Here is a 15,703-nt window from a genome sequence, read left to right as displayed (position 1 = left end):
TCAAATCTTATGGATGAAGCAAACCTTGCGGGATTATGGACTCGAGTATAGAAAGGTGCCTCTTTTGTGCGACAATGAGAGCGCAATCAAGATCGCCTACAATCCGGTTCTTCATGGCAAGACGAAGCACATTGAGATACGGAACCACTTCATCCGGGACCACATTGCTCGCGGAGATATTGTACTATCCTATAGTGGCACCAAGGAGCAATTGGCGGACATCTTCACGAAGCCCTTGGATGAGAAGCGCTTTATTGAGTTGAGGCATGAGCTAAATATCATTGATCCGTCGAACTTTGCTTGACCGTCGTGCGCACATACCAATCTTACTGTCATATCTAGATGAAAGGCACGCATGGACATAGGGGGAGTGCGGTTTAAATCCATTGAGCTATCACTCCCCCCATAATGCATAAAGAAATCCAAAACATTTGCTATTTGTCAATTAAGTGACTTATGAGCTTCATGTTGAGTTGTAGTCCGTGAGTCCTAGATACATCTACGCGACCTCACAACTACTATACTCTTACACGGTGGCTTCGGCCACCAACACCCCCTCTTTGAGGTTTTTCGGTTCTTCATGACCTTGTTTTGTCTTTCTTCTTTGCCTTTCTTCTTCTTGTTTTAAGAACCTCCATCAAGCTTGTTTTCTCGTGATTTTTGCAAGCTTGGTTGTATGTTCTTTTTTCTCCATCGCTCTAGTTTCGGTACCCTCCTTTTTGGTGTTCCGATGCCAAAGGGGGAGAAGTTCCTAGGTGGATGGAGACCCTTGTTGTTTGTAGCCGTTTGGTTCTAGTTGCTCATCTTGTCTTATGGCTACATCAACAACCCTATGGAGGCATCCTATTGTGAGTTTGGGTATTCTCAAGGCTATGGTATGATAACTTCACCCAAATCTCCGTATATGATCTTATGTTGCCTCCATATTGTGCATATGCCTCTTGAACATGTCATCTATCTATGTTGCATATGTGCTTGGTTTGTAAAAACTAGGGGGAGTGATGTCTCTATAACATGTGTATTTGTATTCAAATACATATTCATGATATGCACATGTGTAGGGGGAGCTCCGTCGAGTTTTTGCAAATCTAATGATCTCATCATAATATCATTTGTTATTGTCAACTCTTGTGTTGTCATCAAACACCAAAAAGGGGGAGATTGTAAGAGCAAAATTCACACCCCAAGTTTTGTGTGTTTGATGACAACACTTGAGTAATCTCACCGTGTGCCTTGAGTATCATTGTTAGATTTGCAAGTACATGGTGACCTCGCCGGACGCGTCAAGATCGGAAGACTGAAGCGTAGTTGATAGGTTTTCTGGTTTTGTGTGTGTTTAGCGAGGTAACAAAGTTGGAGAGAAAAAGGGAAGAAAACCAGATTTAGCCAGGCCGGTACTACCGGTACCTGTAGCGGTAGTACCGCTACCCCTATAGGTACCGCTCTGAGTCTGCGCTGATTCGCCCTCCAGAAACACGCTGCGGTACCCCTGCAGTACCGCTCACGGTACCGCTTGAGGTACCGTAACGCGTTACGGTCGTACCGCTCCGGTACCGCCCTGGTACCGCTCTGGATCCAGTAAGGTCTGGACCCTATTGCGGTACCTCGAGCGGTACCGCGGGCGGTAGTACCGCTCTGTGTCCTTTGACCAGATCTGGATCGAATTTGAACTCAGAGCGGTAGTACCGCTTACCCCAAAGCGGTAGTACCGCTTAGGCCAAATCTGGACATAACGGTTGGATTTGGAGGAGCCTATTTAAGGGCCCCTTCTTCCCCAACACGATTTTATCTCTTCCCCTTCTCTCTCCTCCATTGTTGCTGAGCTTAATCCTTGTGGATCTCCTTCCCCCTCCAACCAATCTTGCCCAAACTTTGAGGATAGGTGGAGGAGACCCCGATCTATAGTTCTACCAAGAAAGATTTCACAAATACGAGCTATTCCTTAGTGGATCTTGGTGGTAGGGTTCCTTTGGTGGATCTTGGAGAAGAGTTCCTTTGGTGGAGCATTGGTAGGGTTCCTTTGGTGGATCTTGGAGAAGAGTTCCTTTGGTGGAGCATTGGAAGAGTTCCTATGGTGGAGCATTGGTGATGGGTTCCTATGGTGGAGCATTGGAGATGTGCAGCTATGGAGTCTAGCTTGGTGACGTACTAGATCCATAGGATGTTGGGAGCATCCTTGTGTGTGTGGAGCTCGCCCAAACCTTGTGAAGGAATCACCGCCTCGACCGGTGCCTTAGTGGAAGAGGGAGAGCACCTCCGTGGAGCTCTCTCAAGGAAGAGGGTGAGGCCTTCCTTCGTGGTGTGGCCACCTAGTCTCTTGTGTGAGACTAGCACCTCCTCAACGCAGACGTACTTCCTTTAGTGGAAGGAACTGCGGGAAACAAACCTTGACTCGCCTCGCGCCCCCCCGGTTGTCTCGCTCCTTACTCTCGTTATCTTGTTGATTCCTTTACTTGTTGCACATGCTCTAGAATCATTGTAGGATCACCTCTATTGCTAAAAGTCACACCTTTACCTTCCATTGCATAAAACTTGAAAAAGACTAAAACTTGCCGTAGCGCCATTCACCCCCCCTCTTGTTCGCTACGATCCATTCAGAATGCAAGTTTTTGTAAACATTTCTTCAAAAGGTTTATTTTATTCTGAAAACTATGCCCGTCAGTCTTCACAGGTTGAACAGAACTTCGTGGAGTTCCTTTCATGCCGCGTTCGCAGTTCCCTTCCCGAAACAGGGAGTGATAGTCACAATTCTGATACCCTCTGCAGAGGTGCGTTACTTTACCCCATAAGAGAACTTATCCTTGTTGCCGGCGGAGAGTATGTCCTCGTCCACACTTCCTTTGGTGTGAGGCCCAGTATAAGAACCAAGCCAATCACTGCCTTCTCCGCGACCCTGCAAACCCACCCTTTTGTCCACCCGTACACCCCCGGTAGACTTCTCCCGATAATACGGCTTTACCCACGGTGTACTTTGGAAAATCCATCATAGACCGTAGAGCTCGTCATCACACACGGATGGGGATTTAAAAGGCTATCCCAACCTACGGCAGTGCCTCCAACACCCCGCAACTCTACCAGTCCGTTGGCGTGCAGAAGGGAAAAGATACAGCTGACTTCCCCAGAGCCATTGTAGATCTTATGGATAACGCGATATGTACGGCGCTAGAATCACTGGACGGCATTGGTACTTAGTCCTAGATGAGTAGTACCCATGCAATGGAACCTCCACCATATCAACACATACCATGGTTCCATTGCCCACCACATAGTCATATTCATAATTGTAAAATGATACTTTGCTTTTTAATGCAAGAGTGATAAGTATAGTACTTTGCATATAGTTTGATACAAATAATCAAATGACATGAGCAAGCGATCAACTTGCCTTTCTTGACTGCAAGATTATGCAGGCAAAAGCTTCGATACGTGAGAACTCCAAATGCTGAAATACCATCATCGTCCGGTAAGGACAATGTTTAAAGAACTGGCAAAGATACTATAATGCATAATATGAGATGCAATCGTCCCGAGCGTAACCTAACCTCGATGATTTGGGATGGATGAGTTGTAAAGATTTCTTTAAGGTGTGTTGCACCTTTTAGGATGGTTCTCAAACAAGGTTCTTATTAGGATTGGTTATATTAGTATCATAACCAAGTAATATAATGCATCATAACATACATATACACAAAAGAATAATGGTTGAACAATATGTAAAGAGTAGTTGTCATTTTTAAGTTCTATAGTACAGGGTTGATGATTACTTATATTATACCTCAAAAGAATAACTTTTGAAGAACATGTTAAATAAGAATATGAACTACTATATATAGGAGCTATGGCTTTCTAGGGTTTACTATTGGATTCATTTAATCCTCTAATAGGAACTAGTTGAATCTTAAATAGAATTGGTCTATATGTAGCAAGTATTAGCAGGTTTATTACTATGGTTGATTATGGGTATCATATCAAAGAATGATGGTCAAGGTGTTGCTATGAGTTAGGGTTTACTATGGCTTCACATTTCTTCACTAAGTAATCACTTAATGGTTTCTAAGCTAAGTGGTTTATTACTCTCTAAGTAGGGTTTAGTGGGATAGGACCATGTTATGTGAATTATTACACAAGATTGGTATTAGGATGGATCTCCATGGTTCTATTAGGGTTTGATGGTTGAGGTTGATCCTAATGGTATGATATATAGGAGTGGTGATCAATGGTACTAATTCAATTAACAAGTTAGGGTTTGCTCCTAAGTGATACTAGAGAATCATATAGGTTTTAATTAAGAATAGGGACATGAAATGATAATTTCATGTGACTTGGTTTTATGCTAGTGGATCATAAGAATGCATTAAATTGTGGCTTATTAGGGTTCTATATGTCAAGTAAATCTCACATGATCACATGTGACACATAATTAGGGTTTTGGAATTGCTTCTAAGGTGGAATGATCACATGAAATAATGGGATCCAGGTCTTACTCAAATTGAAACTAGGATTTCTAAATTATGGTACAACTCCTAAAATGATGAGTGGTAATAGAGTTGTGGTTACTAATTACTTTGAATCAAAATTAGTAATGGTTTAACATTTTATTAATTTTTACAAGATTTAATAATTAGAGTAATTCTTATTTAGGTTTAATTAAGAATCAGGGTTTAATAACTGTTATTAGGTTTAAAGTATTTAACTTGTTGACTTAAGATGTTTAAGTAAACAATTGTTGGGCTACCAAAATAATATTGGCTTTTAATATTTTCTTGAGTTATTACTATTTAAAGAAAATGGTAAATGGTAATTTGCAAATTAGGGTTTATGAATTACCACTAATAATTAAGTTAATGCAAATATGATAAATAAAATTAATCTTAACATTTTACTTAGTTACTGAATAATTAAAATTTAATTTTTAGACTTCACTAATTATTGAATTCAAATTGTATTTTAAATAATTGAAATGGCATAATTAATAAGGTTAAAAATAAGTGAATTTTGATTTTGACACACATTTTTGTTTTATATTTTATTTGAATATAGTTTATTTTTGTGGGCATTTTTATATAATATTTGCATTTTTCTGAGTTGAAATGAATTTTATACGATTTTTCAAAGTTTCAGCAATTTACTGGAATTTGAAATAAAACTAAAATACGAAATGTACCCGTTCACTTATACCCGCAGAGACTGACTGGTGGGACCAAAATACACGTCAGGTGCCACGTCGGAAAGGACTGGTCAAAATTGACCGTGAGCTTTGACATCACCGACGTTTAAACGCCGGTGGCCAGAGCACGGTGGCGCCGCCGCTACAAGGGACCCCTGGATGCGTGGTTGGTACCAATCGAACGAGAAGAAGACGAGGAACACGGTGGTGGTGGATTGAGCTATTGGTCGTCGGAACCATGTCGAAAAACATGTCCCGCGGCGGTGCTCTCCGGCGAGGTATCGAAATCGAGATAGAGACGGAGCTAGGAAGCAAAAGTATGCTCTACTGACGCACAAACTCACAGTGAGTCCGATGGTATGATCAGCTCCGGCGATGGTCGACGGAGACGACGGCGATTGGCGATCTCCCGGCGAACCCGACGGAAAGGGAACGCAAAAATTCTTCCTCGACTTGGCTTCCCCCGATGCTCTACTCCTCCAGGATGCTCTACGCGGCCAGGCGCTTCCAACGAGCCACGGCACGGAGCTTGGGGTGGTCTCCTCCGTCGAACTCGTCCTCGACGCTGGTGACAGTGAATGCAAGATAGTGAGGAATAGAAGGCCACTGAGAGGGATTGGATAAGTGTAGAGGAACAAGGAGATCACGGTGATGCTACTGAGGTATTTATAGAGCCAGAGGAGGTCGGCATGGTCATTTCCTCTCCGGCGATGGCTAAGATGTGGCGGCAACGTCGGCGAGGTTCTGTGCGCTGATCTTGATGATTTTTGGATAGGACAGACGTGAGGAAGATTAGGCGAAGCTCTGAGTGCCTCTGCAGCGTCCAGGGCGTCCCTATCCATGGCGAGAGACGTGGTCGGTGCTGCTCCATCGCGCTGTCGATGCCGGGAAGGAAGACGACGGCCCCCTTTTGTTTTCTACCAGTGGCGAAACGGTAAGTGGTTTGGGCTGGCTTCACTCGTGGGCTGAGCTGCTCCTGGGCCTAGGCTTTGGGCTGCTGCGGCCTGAACAGGTAGGTTTCCCTCTCTTTCTTATTTCAAAATTTTATTTCTGTTTTGAATTTGATATTTGAATTCAAGTTCATTTCTGCTTTGTTCTTGCAGGTTCTAAATTATTTGGACATTAGTATAATTTGATAATGATGCTTACTGCATTATGTTGTTGTTTAAGTAAACATTTAGTATTTGATTAAATTTGTGTTGTTTGGAGGCACAAGTTAAAAATGCAAATAGATATGAATTTTAGAGTTCAACTCAATTGCTTTTAAATTTATAAACCAACTCTGTTTAAATGCTTTAAATTTTAGAACATGTGCATGGTGAACATATTCTATTTTGCAAGTGCTTAGCAACATTGGTTGTTCATATGCATTCTAAATTATGGCTAGAGTTTCATATAATTGGTAATGGGGTTGGAATTGTGTTATGATTGTATGTGAATAATTATTTCTATGGTTTTAAGAAGATGGCTAAGAAAGTTCTATAATCACTAATCAACTTTAGCTTAAATTATTTAAGATAGATCCTATGCTTATCATGGTTAATTCACTTGCTAAGGTGATGGTCTAAACTATTACACACTATTCCATTTGGCCAACTAAGCAATTTACTTGGAATACCAAATAGAATTGGATATTTGTTTCCCTCTACTCACCATATGGCATTTAGTCCTAAGTATATATGGCTTTGTTTATACTTGTGATCAATGATACACAAGTTAGGACATAATATTTTATGTGGGGTGAATCCTATGTGGAAGGTTTAGGGTTTTGCATATGCTTCACTAATTGAAGTAGGAAATAGGCATGAGGCATGGCAGGGTTCTATTTGTAATCTAAATTTATACTTGTATTGAAACTCAAATTGGGTTTAGGGTTTTAGTGATCACCCAAGTGATACACAACTAGGATTAGGTATGAGCATAAGCTTGGTTATGTTTAATTGGCTAGGGTTCCTCCTCACTTAGGTAGAATTATTGTATCAAGGCAATGATAGGTTTGTCTCAAGTGTTTGGATAGGCAAGATTTAAATACCATATCATTACTACTCTATACAAGGCATGAGTATTGGTCTGGATTAACTACTATTGATATATTTATCATTTCCTGCGATGAATGAGATCTATGGATCACATATATAGATTTAACTTATCATCTCAATTTATAAAGTAAGATCGTGCATTAGACATGATCCACTTATTCCTTACTAATCTCTCTTCTTTAATACTGCTCTCACCACACTCACTTAGATTCTTAGGGTTTATGATCATCACCCAATTTGTAATGATCAAAGTATTGACCTTATAATTATTCACTAATGAATCATGGTTCTCTCTCCAAGATCAAGTATTAGTCCATACACTTGGGTACACCTCATAATTTGAGCTCTCTTGGATAGATAGGGTTTCTCTAGGGTTTATGATCATCACCAAGTTGTAATGATTATAACACTTGTCTCTCTCTTGGATCACTAGTAAAAGAGGTTCTTACTTACTATCAAGTGTGAGCTAGGTCAAGTAGGGTTTAATGCTTGACTTGTACTCCTTATAGCATTGATTAGCATTAATGGTTTACCACACATAGATAGGGTTGAATATTAAACTAGGTTCTACCCAATGGATAATATGAGCATATTAATGATTCTCTCCTTTCTCTGAGGTTTAATGGAATGAGTTGGCAAACAAGGTTGGAATAGTCAAGGTTTAATAAAGAATGATTATGAATGTTCTTGACATGGATTCCTTATTTCAGTTGAAAAGATATACCATGGGAATCATGGTAGAAATGTTTATTTAGTAAAGACATGGAAAAGATAAGTGAAGCATAGATTCTTAATTAGTTGTGTTCTTTGATTTATAGTTGAATAATTATTCATGTGTTGTTGTTAGAAATGTCATGTTGAGATCTTTTATAAGATCTTGTAGTTGATCCTTACTTAAGGTGTTGTTTGTTGTAAAGCTAATTCTATTTGATCTAGCCCATAGATCAAATCATCTCTACCCAAAACAAGGTTTTAGCAAAGATCACAGTGAAGTTTATAGCGCTTGACTTGATGATCTACTTCAATTCCAGCAAGTCAAGTGAAACTTCGGTTACTGTGGTAAGTTTTATTTGAAAGCGCGAAAATTCCCCGGATTTTCTATGCATGAATACAAAGCACACTTTGGTGTTCTCTCATTTTATTGCCTCTAAACCTGGGATATTACACACATGTCCACATGACATGAGGAGCCATGCATGTAGTGTCGCATCATCGGGTTAGCTACCCTAGTGCCACTATATCCAGCGACCTCGATGCTCATCACCACATATGTTCATGTGAACTACCTTCTCCCTAGATTCCTTCATGTTTATGTCCATCAGTGTGTTATGCTTAGGGCATCTCCAGCAGCGCAACGCACTTCGGACGCTCAAATTGTCCGTTCGCATCCGTTTGCGTCGCCTGGCGGACGCCAAAATGACTGGGAGGGACGAAATGTCCGTTTGCGTCGGGGGCTACCTCCAGCGGTCCGACGCATTTTGGACATGCAACTGTTTTTTTTTGTGCTACTTCTTTTCAATTTTGTTGAATGATCAAGTTTTAAACGCGAAAAAGTTGTACTCATGGTGTCATGTTGGTCCAATCGAATAGATTATATCCTAAACAATTAACCGGATACTTCAATCGACTAGATTCAAACATATTTAACATACAAAGAAGAAGAAATTTAAAAACATATAAACTAAAACTATTTTTTGGCCTTCTTGTTAGAAGGCCCTGCCTCATCGTCGTCGTGGAAACTCCTGCGCCTCTTGCTTGTCACCTCCTCGTCGGAACTGGAGGATGACGCGCCCGTCGAGGAGTTGAAACTGGAAGAAATGGCTCTTCTTCGTCATCGTCGGTGAACGGACGACGACGCGCCGCCCGCGCCAGCGCCCTGGACTTCTTCCTTGCCGCCGCCTTGTCGTCTGCCGCCTCCTGCGCCTCCAACCGGGCGAACTTGCTGTCGGAGTCCTCCTCCTCCTGGCCCTCCTCGTCGTCGTCGGCGTCGCTGGCAGCGCCGCCTCCGTCCTCCTCCTGGCCTTCGCTGCCATTGCCGCCTCCGTCCTCCTCGTCCTCACTCGGTGTGGAGGCAGGGTAGCTGGGCGTGGAGCCCGGATCGCTTGGCGTCGCCGGGGATTCCCACCAATGCAGTAATCCGGGCGACTTGCCCTCGCTCTCCGACTCGGACGGCAGCGTGTAGTCGCTCATGGTGTGCCGGTGTTGGAGAAGAAGAAGAAGAAGAGGAAGAAGAAGGAGGCGGTTGAACTTGAATTACCGTAGACGTGGGGGTTATAATCTGCGCGGATTAACGGCGGCGCGTATAACGAAGAGGCCGGTGGTTGCTCTTCCGCGGCGGTTCGGCGCTCCACTGCGGCGGTTCGGCGCTCCATTGCGGCGGTTGGTCGCCGCGGTTGCCACACCGCCGTGCGCTGTGAATTCGAGGCCGATCGAACCTAGGTCGCTGCCATGCGGGCCCATGGGGACGCGAGCGAACGCTCCGCGTGAACGCCGAGCGTCCGCGGAGACGCAAACCTGGCGCATATTTGGGCCAGGTTTGCATCTCCGCGGACGGCCCGGTTCGCCCCGCTGGAGGTGGTGCCAGACGCATTTCCGATCCGCGCGGACACAAACGGTCGCTCAGCGTCCATTTACGTCGCGCCGCTGGAGATGCCCTTATGCCTCGAATTAAGAGCATATTTGGTTCGCGGGATAGTAAGCACCGGCGCGTGTCTAGTTGGGTGCGCCGGCAGTAAGCCTTGCGGTTATAGGTGTTTCCCTAGTAGTGGCAATGTCATGCCTACCGAAATTTCAAATGATTTTCTATTATGCACCAATGTTTGTTTGATTTCATCACATGAAAAATAGAGAATTCTGAATGAGAGATTGAGCGGATGTTAGATTTCTTATAAATCAAGCGCAATGGACTTTTAAGAATTCTTTTATGACATTCAATCCTAATAATCAAACAACCACCATTTATAGGATTCCACCCTTGTTTCCTTTTTTCTCCCATTCTTTTAGATTTGTGCCCGAGTCTTAACAATTAGGATGTCCGACTAGATTCCGGATTCAATTTCATCTAGGACCCCAAATTTTGATACCTTGGTTCGGTCAGCGGCGATCGACAGAAATCTAGAAATGCACATCCATCATGCATATGTTGAAGGAGATTAATGTTTGCTTGTTCATCTGATTCGAAACATGTGCCTGCTCGAAATAATCAAAATCGTTGGGGATTTCCGTACGAATTATCATTGTCCATGCGACTTGTTCTTCATCGGACTTTGTAAAATGTATCTGACCTCCAGGACGTTTTCTGCATATATTGTGTGCACTGGCGTGGAGAAGCGTGACATCTGGCCGTTGACAGTACTAGATCCAATTGTCTAGGTAGAAAAAAAAATCAGGTTTGCAGAGACTATAGTCAGCTGACGCGGCGTCCCCGTTGCAACGCAGTCCATGTTCCGAATCTGGGCATAAACCGCAGAACAGCAACAGTAGCTTCACAGAATCACAGGCCAACAGCACCTTCGGCGGGGTAGCTGAGGTCATGGGACGGTGCATGCACCGCACTAGTGCTAGATCGGAGCGAGCTCGCATGCCACGTGGCCCGGTGCCCACGTGGTTTTATCACTCCATCATTCATCATGATCGATCAACGGAGAGCTAATACATATGGGTTGAAGCTCATTTAGTCTAACTAGTAAAAGTGCACGTGCGTGGCACGTGTAATATACGACATAAATTAAATTTAGTATGATTACAAAACTTACAACTTCAAAATATAACAAAACCTTCACACATGTTTATGACAATGTACTTCTGAAATATTTAGGTAACCAACAAATTCAAAAATTCTTTCAACGCACACATCTCTCGGCTCTCACGTGTCTAATTGTTGAATTAATCTTTTTTTTAGTTTTGTTCATTGAGCCACTTAAATAGGCCCAATGGTGTAACCACCATTTCGTACACATACGACATGGTGTAAAATTCATTAAGCGCAAAACGGAGGATAAAATGAAGAATAGGATATATGAAAGAGATTTTTTGAAAATACAATGACACATAAATAATTTAGAAAAAATTTGTAATGGCAAAAAAGTTATTTACTCCAATGAAGGAACACCATCAACCATTACGTAAAACAATATCATGATATCATCGAGCCAAATACATGTTTAGTAATGTTAAACAAAACATTTCACATAAAGTTTAACATGGACAAATCACATGTTTTGACGATTAATTTAGTGTATAATCAAGTGAAATCTTCAAAATAATATTAATAGTTTTAGTTATAATTCAAAAGCAAACATGATTTTAAAACTCCTAGTTATAATTCAAAAGCAAACACCCTTTTTTCAGAACTGAAACAGAAGAGATACTCGATTGGCCATATAAAATTATGGAATTGGTCAGTACGACGGAGCTTGAGCCTGCGCTCCCTGCCTCCAGCAGCTGGCAAGAGGGCCGCTGCCTCCCCGGAGCTGGTGCGAGGACCGTCGCCACTCCAGCCTCCCCCCTTCCCCGCCGCCCCCGCGAGCTCTGGCTCGCGTGATGCCTCCCGCCGCTTGCGCCATTTCAGAACGCCGACGGAGGTGGATGCGCTGATCTTCTGTCCACTGGATCAGCGGCCATGGCGATAGTGCGTGCTGGAGGGATCCACAACGCTTCATCCTCCTCCCGTGGGACAAGCTGGTGTATCGACGCAAGCGCCTCGGGACGCCGGCGAGGAAGCTCTGCTCCGGCAGTTTGGCCGTGTCGCGAGCCTCCCAGAGTGGATGGTCGACGCGCCTTCCCACCTCACCTCAATTAATCTCTTCCGGAGAAGCCTGCCCGAAAGATCGCCCCCATCCTAGGTTCGTCAGTTCCCTCTCATCTCCACACTACTTGAAATCCCTAGTATTATTCGATAACACCATACTTCAGTCTGTGCAGTTCATATGCCTTCTCCCAATTGTAAATAGGTTGGTGTCATGCACTGTAAGCTTTCACATGGATGTTTTGCCATCTCAATGAAATAGTATTGGCTAATATATGTAATTGGTACTACTGATTGTGCTCGCTATGTAGTGTTTTGTGGTCATTCCAGGTCCTCGCAACAACCACTAAACTGATCTTTGGTGATTGCTATTTTTTGCAGGGATCATTCTTCCATGGTGCTATTTTTTTAATGCCCCACTTAGGTAACTTCGCCATTTACTTAATACTGAAGTATCAGAGTATGAAAAAAAAGTCTGCAATGCTTAACTCGTTTCCTTCATTTCAACTGTTTAATAGGTGTATGGTATTGCTGAATTCATGAAATCTAGTGGAAGTCCTGGAATGCATTTCCAGTATGATACCAATTCAGACAAAAAAATTCCTGCATCTGACCTGCGAATGAACCTTTCAGACAAAATAACTGCAGGTGCTATCAATTTGTTTGTGGTATCAACTAAACATTAGACACAGGCGCTTAGTACCTCCTGCAGGTGTTCTGTATGTTTGCGTGACTCCTGATTGTCCAGTAACTGGTGTATCACAAATCATGTTCTCGTCATTATCAGGGCTAGTTGACTGTTTTTTAAGTTCTCGTGCTTGTCGTCTGCGCTTGGCAATTTCATCTTTATTCTTTGCATAATACTCTCTATTACGTTGCCTCTTCAGCTCTTTAGGATCTGCATATATGGTACAACTTAATCACCTCTATTTAGCAACACCGCTTTGAACACATTGACAGTTAATCACCTTGGTTTTGCATGTTTGCAATGTCCGGAAATGAGGCGCCGCTCAGAATACACTGTTGGAAGCAAAATAGGAGCAGTCACATGAAAGCAATCGGTAAGCTCGGAAGACATATACTATTTTGCAACTTTTGAGGCAATATCTATTTCACAGCAATGATTTGAACCACTCCAATATATAGAGCTTGTGACAACAATGACTTCAGGAAGCACTACAAAACATTAAGAGCTCGTGATAGCAAAGATGATTTCAGGAACCAGAGGTAGATTCTAAATGAATCTGGTTGTTGTATATATTGCACAATTCATAGCTGTATGGAGAAAACCAGGCGTAGATGGTAAAATGTATCGGTGTATTGGAAGAAACCTGGGAATGTCCGGCGAGGAACGGCGGACGGCGTGGCAGCGGAGACAGGGGAGACAGGTTGATTGGAACTCGGCGGGGGAAGTTGGCTTCGGGTGGCAGGAGCAACAGGGCGTCAGGTCGTTTAGAGCATGGCGGCGTGTTCTCGTGGTCGACGACAGGGAGGTCGGCGTCGCGCAGCGGCAGCGTCGTGAGAGGGCGGCGGCGTGTCGCAGTTCCGGCGTATTGGCAGTTCCCCCGTCCGCGTGAGCACGAAGAGGACGGTTTGGAGGAGTCAATCAAAACTTGATTAGCGGGATTGTTTTCGTTTGATTAGCGGGATTGTTTTCTTTGATTAGCGGGAATGTTTATTTTAGACAGACTTGATTTACGGGATTGCTTTAGCGTCCGGGCTGACAATGTGTTTTAGAGAACAATCATTGTCCGGTGGATGTGATATTGACGGTGTAAATCATTTGGATCACCCCACTCTGTGTCTTTTAATAGTAGTAGTGATGACAATGTGTTTTAGAGAACAATCATTGTCCGGTGGATGTGATATTGACGGTGTAAATCATTTGGATCACCCCACTCTGTGTCTTTTAATAGTAGTAGTGATGAATCCTAGAAAATCTAAGAGGTAATACATTCAGTAAACGGAGAAAGAGTTAATAAAGGCATGTCTTCTACATCTACCAAGTGAATTAAAAAAAAAGTAGCAAGTTCATAAACACTCCCAATCGCCCCGTCTTGCGACGCATCGCATGAGCATCGCGTTTCATCAACTGAGTTCAAATTACAACCTACTTTCCGTTGAAGATTACTTTTTTTTTCGTGATGTGCGTGTCAAATAGGCATGTGAATCCTTGACACGTGCCCCTCTTATTGCACCACGTGTGTTCTCGCCTATCATCATGCATCAGAGAGAACGGCACAGACTAGTCCACGACTTCAAGCAATCACTCTTTGTCTCTTTCGCGTTTGCCATTTTTTGTTGTTGTGCTACTTCAAGGCTCCCCCTTCACCGGCGATCGCGTGCACAACCTTCGGAAGAGCATGCCTCTAAAATTTTGTTCCTTAAGATTTAGCACCGGGAGAGGGTTAGTTAGGTTTTTGGAGAGGACTATTTCGTCTATGAATTCGATGTACGTCTATGACCTATTCTCCAAGATGGCTGACAACGACAACGGGGTGTTGCGGTGGTGGTCTTCTTATTTACACCCACCAGTATTTGGTTCATATTCAGATTGCTACATACTTATGGCGATCTATGTACTCCAACACATGTACTCAAAAATTGCGATTACATTCGCGAACACCGCCAAAAATTGCGTAATATGCATACAAGACATACAAGTATCAACACATAACATGGGGCGAGATGTGTAGAAAATCTGTTTAATTGGTGATCTGATGATCGTGCCGACACGGAGATGAATGCAAGTGGCGGCATACCGAAGAATGTGCTCCATATATATACATACGTTGCAGCCTGCAAGTGATAGACAGCTTGGTTGAAAGCAATGGTTCTGGCCAGCTTCGATGGGTTGATATTTGAGGACTTGCACGCAACTAGCTCCACATGATCGCTGCCCTCGCGGAAATGGCCAGATCCATCGATGCATGACTATTTGTATACTTCGAGTTGAACTTGGACTGATGCGTGCTGCATACGCACGTATGACCAATGATTAATGGAGAGGAGAAGTTTGGTGAAGATCGGACAAAACACAAGTCTCACGAGTCACGAGCTATACATATGTACCATTCCTCTTGAACTAGCAGTCTTCCTGAATTCAACACAAGTTTGGTCCGTATAAATAAACAAGTAGACGATCTGTCTGGTCCATGTACCCGAGAAAAGTAAGGACGGACATTGAAGAAAATAAATACTGAAAATGACGGGGTAACATTCTGCTCTACTGTATAAAAAGAAAACAAATATTGATACTAGTGCTGAACTGCTACTCCCTCCTTTCCATATTGGTTATACTAAATCAACAATAACTAGTATGAAATGAAGAGAGTAGCAAGGGGGAAATTGGAAGGACTAGGTAGTAGGCATATGATGGCAAGTGGTACACTTTTATTTTTGAAACAAGGCAAGTGGTACACTTGAAATGCGTCAAACATCCATTTTCTGTAATCCCATGTTGTCCCCGCGTTGGGCATGGCCCAGTGATGGGCCCCAACTAGTTTGAGGTTAGCATCATGGGATGATGACGTTTCACACAATTTCATTCCATTCAAGCTACGGTACACACAAGGCCAAATATGTTGTTTTTCCCTCGATAAAGAAATTTATTACTCCTACCCATGGAGATCCTTGTACTCCGACACCAAAAACTATAAATTGCAAACAAACGACTGCTAAGCTCGACAAATGGGGAAAAAAAGGAAAAGCCCGGTGAAAGAAAAATGTCAAACATGTCATCATGTATAG

The 15,703-nt window shown here is 43.0% G+C and overlaps 1 long non-coding RNA gene across 1 annotated transcript; it reads left to right on the top strand.

Moving 5' to 3' along the window:
- The first annotated feature begins 11,618 nt into the window (after positions 1-11,618).
- Positions 11,619-13,799, top strand: LOC127310024 (uncharacterized). The gene is made up of 4 exons (XR_007857336.2): positions 11,619-12,050; positions 12,335-12,377; positions 12,472-13,014; positions 13,100-13,799. It is a non-coding gene; the product is annotated as an uncharacterized lncRNA (long non-coding RNA).
- The last annotated feature ends 1,904 nt before the right edge of the window (positions 13,800-15,703 follow it).

Source organism: Lolium perenne, chromosome 1, assembly GCF_019359855.2.
Source record: "Lolium perenne isolate Kyuss_39 chromosome 1, Kyuss_2.0, whole genome shotgun sequence".
Lineage (NCBI taxonomy): Eukaryota > Viridiplantae > Streptophyta > Magnoliopsida > Poales > Poaceae > Lolium > Lolium perenne.
Note: the sequence above shows the minus strand (reverse complement) of the source record. Positions and strands in the feature narration are given on the sequence as shown.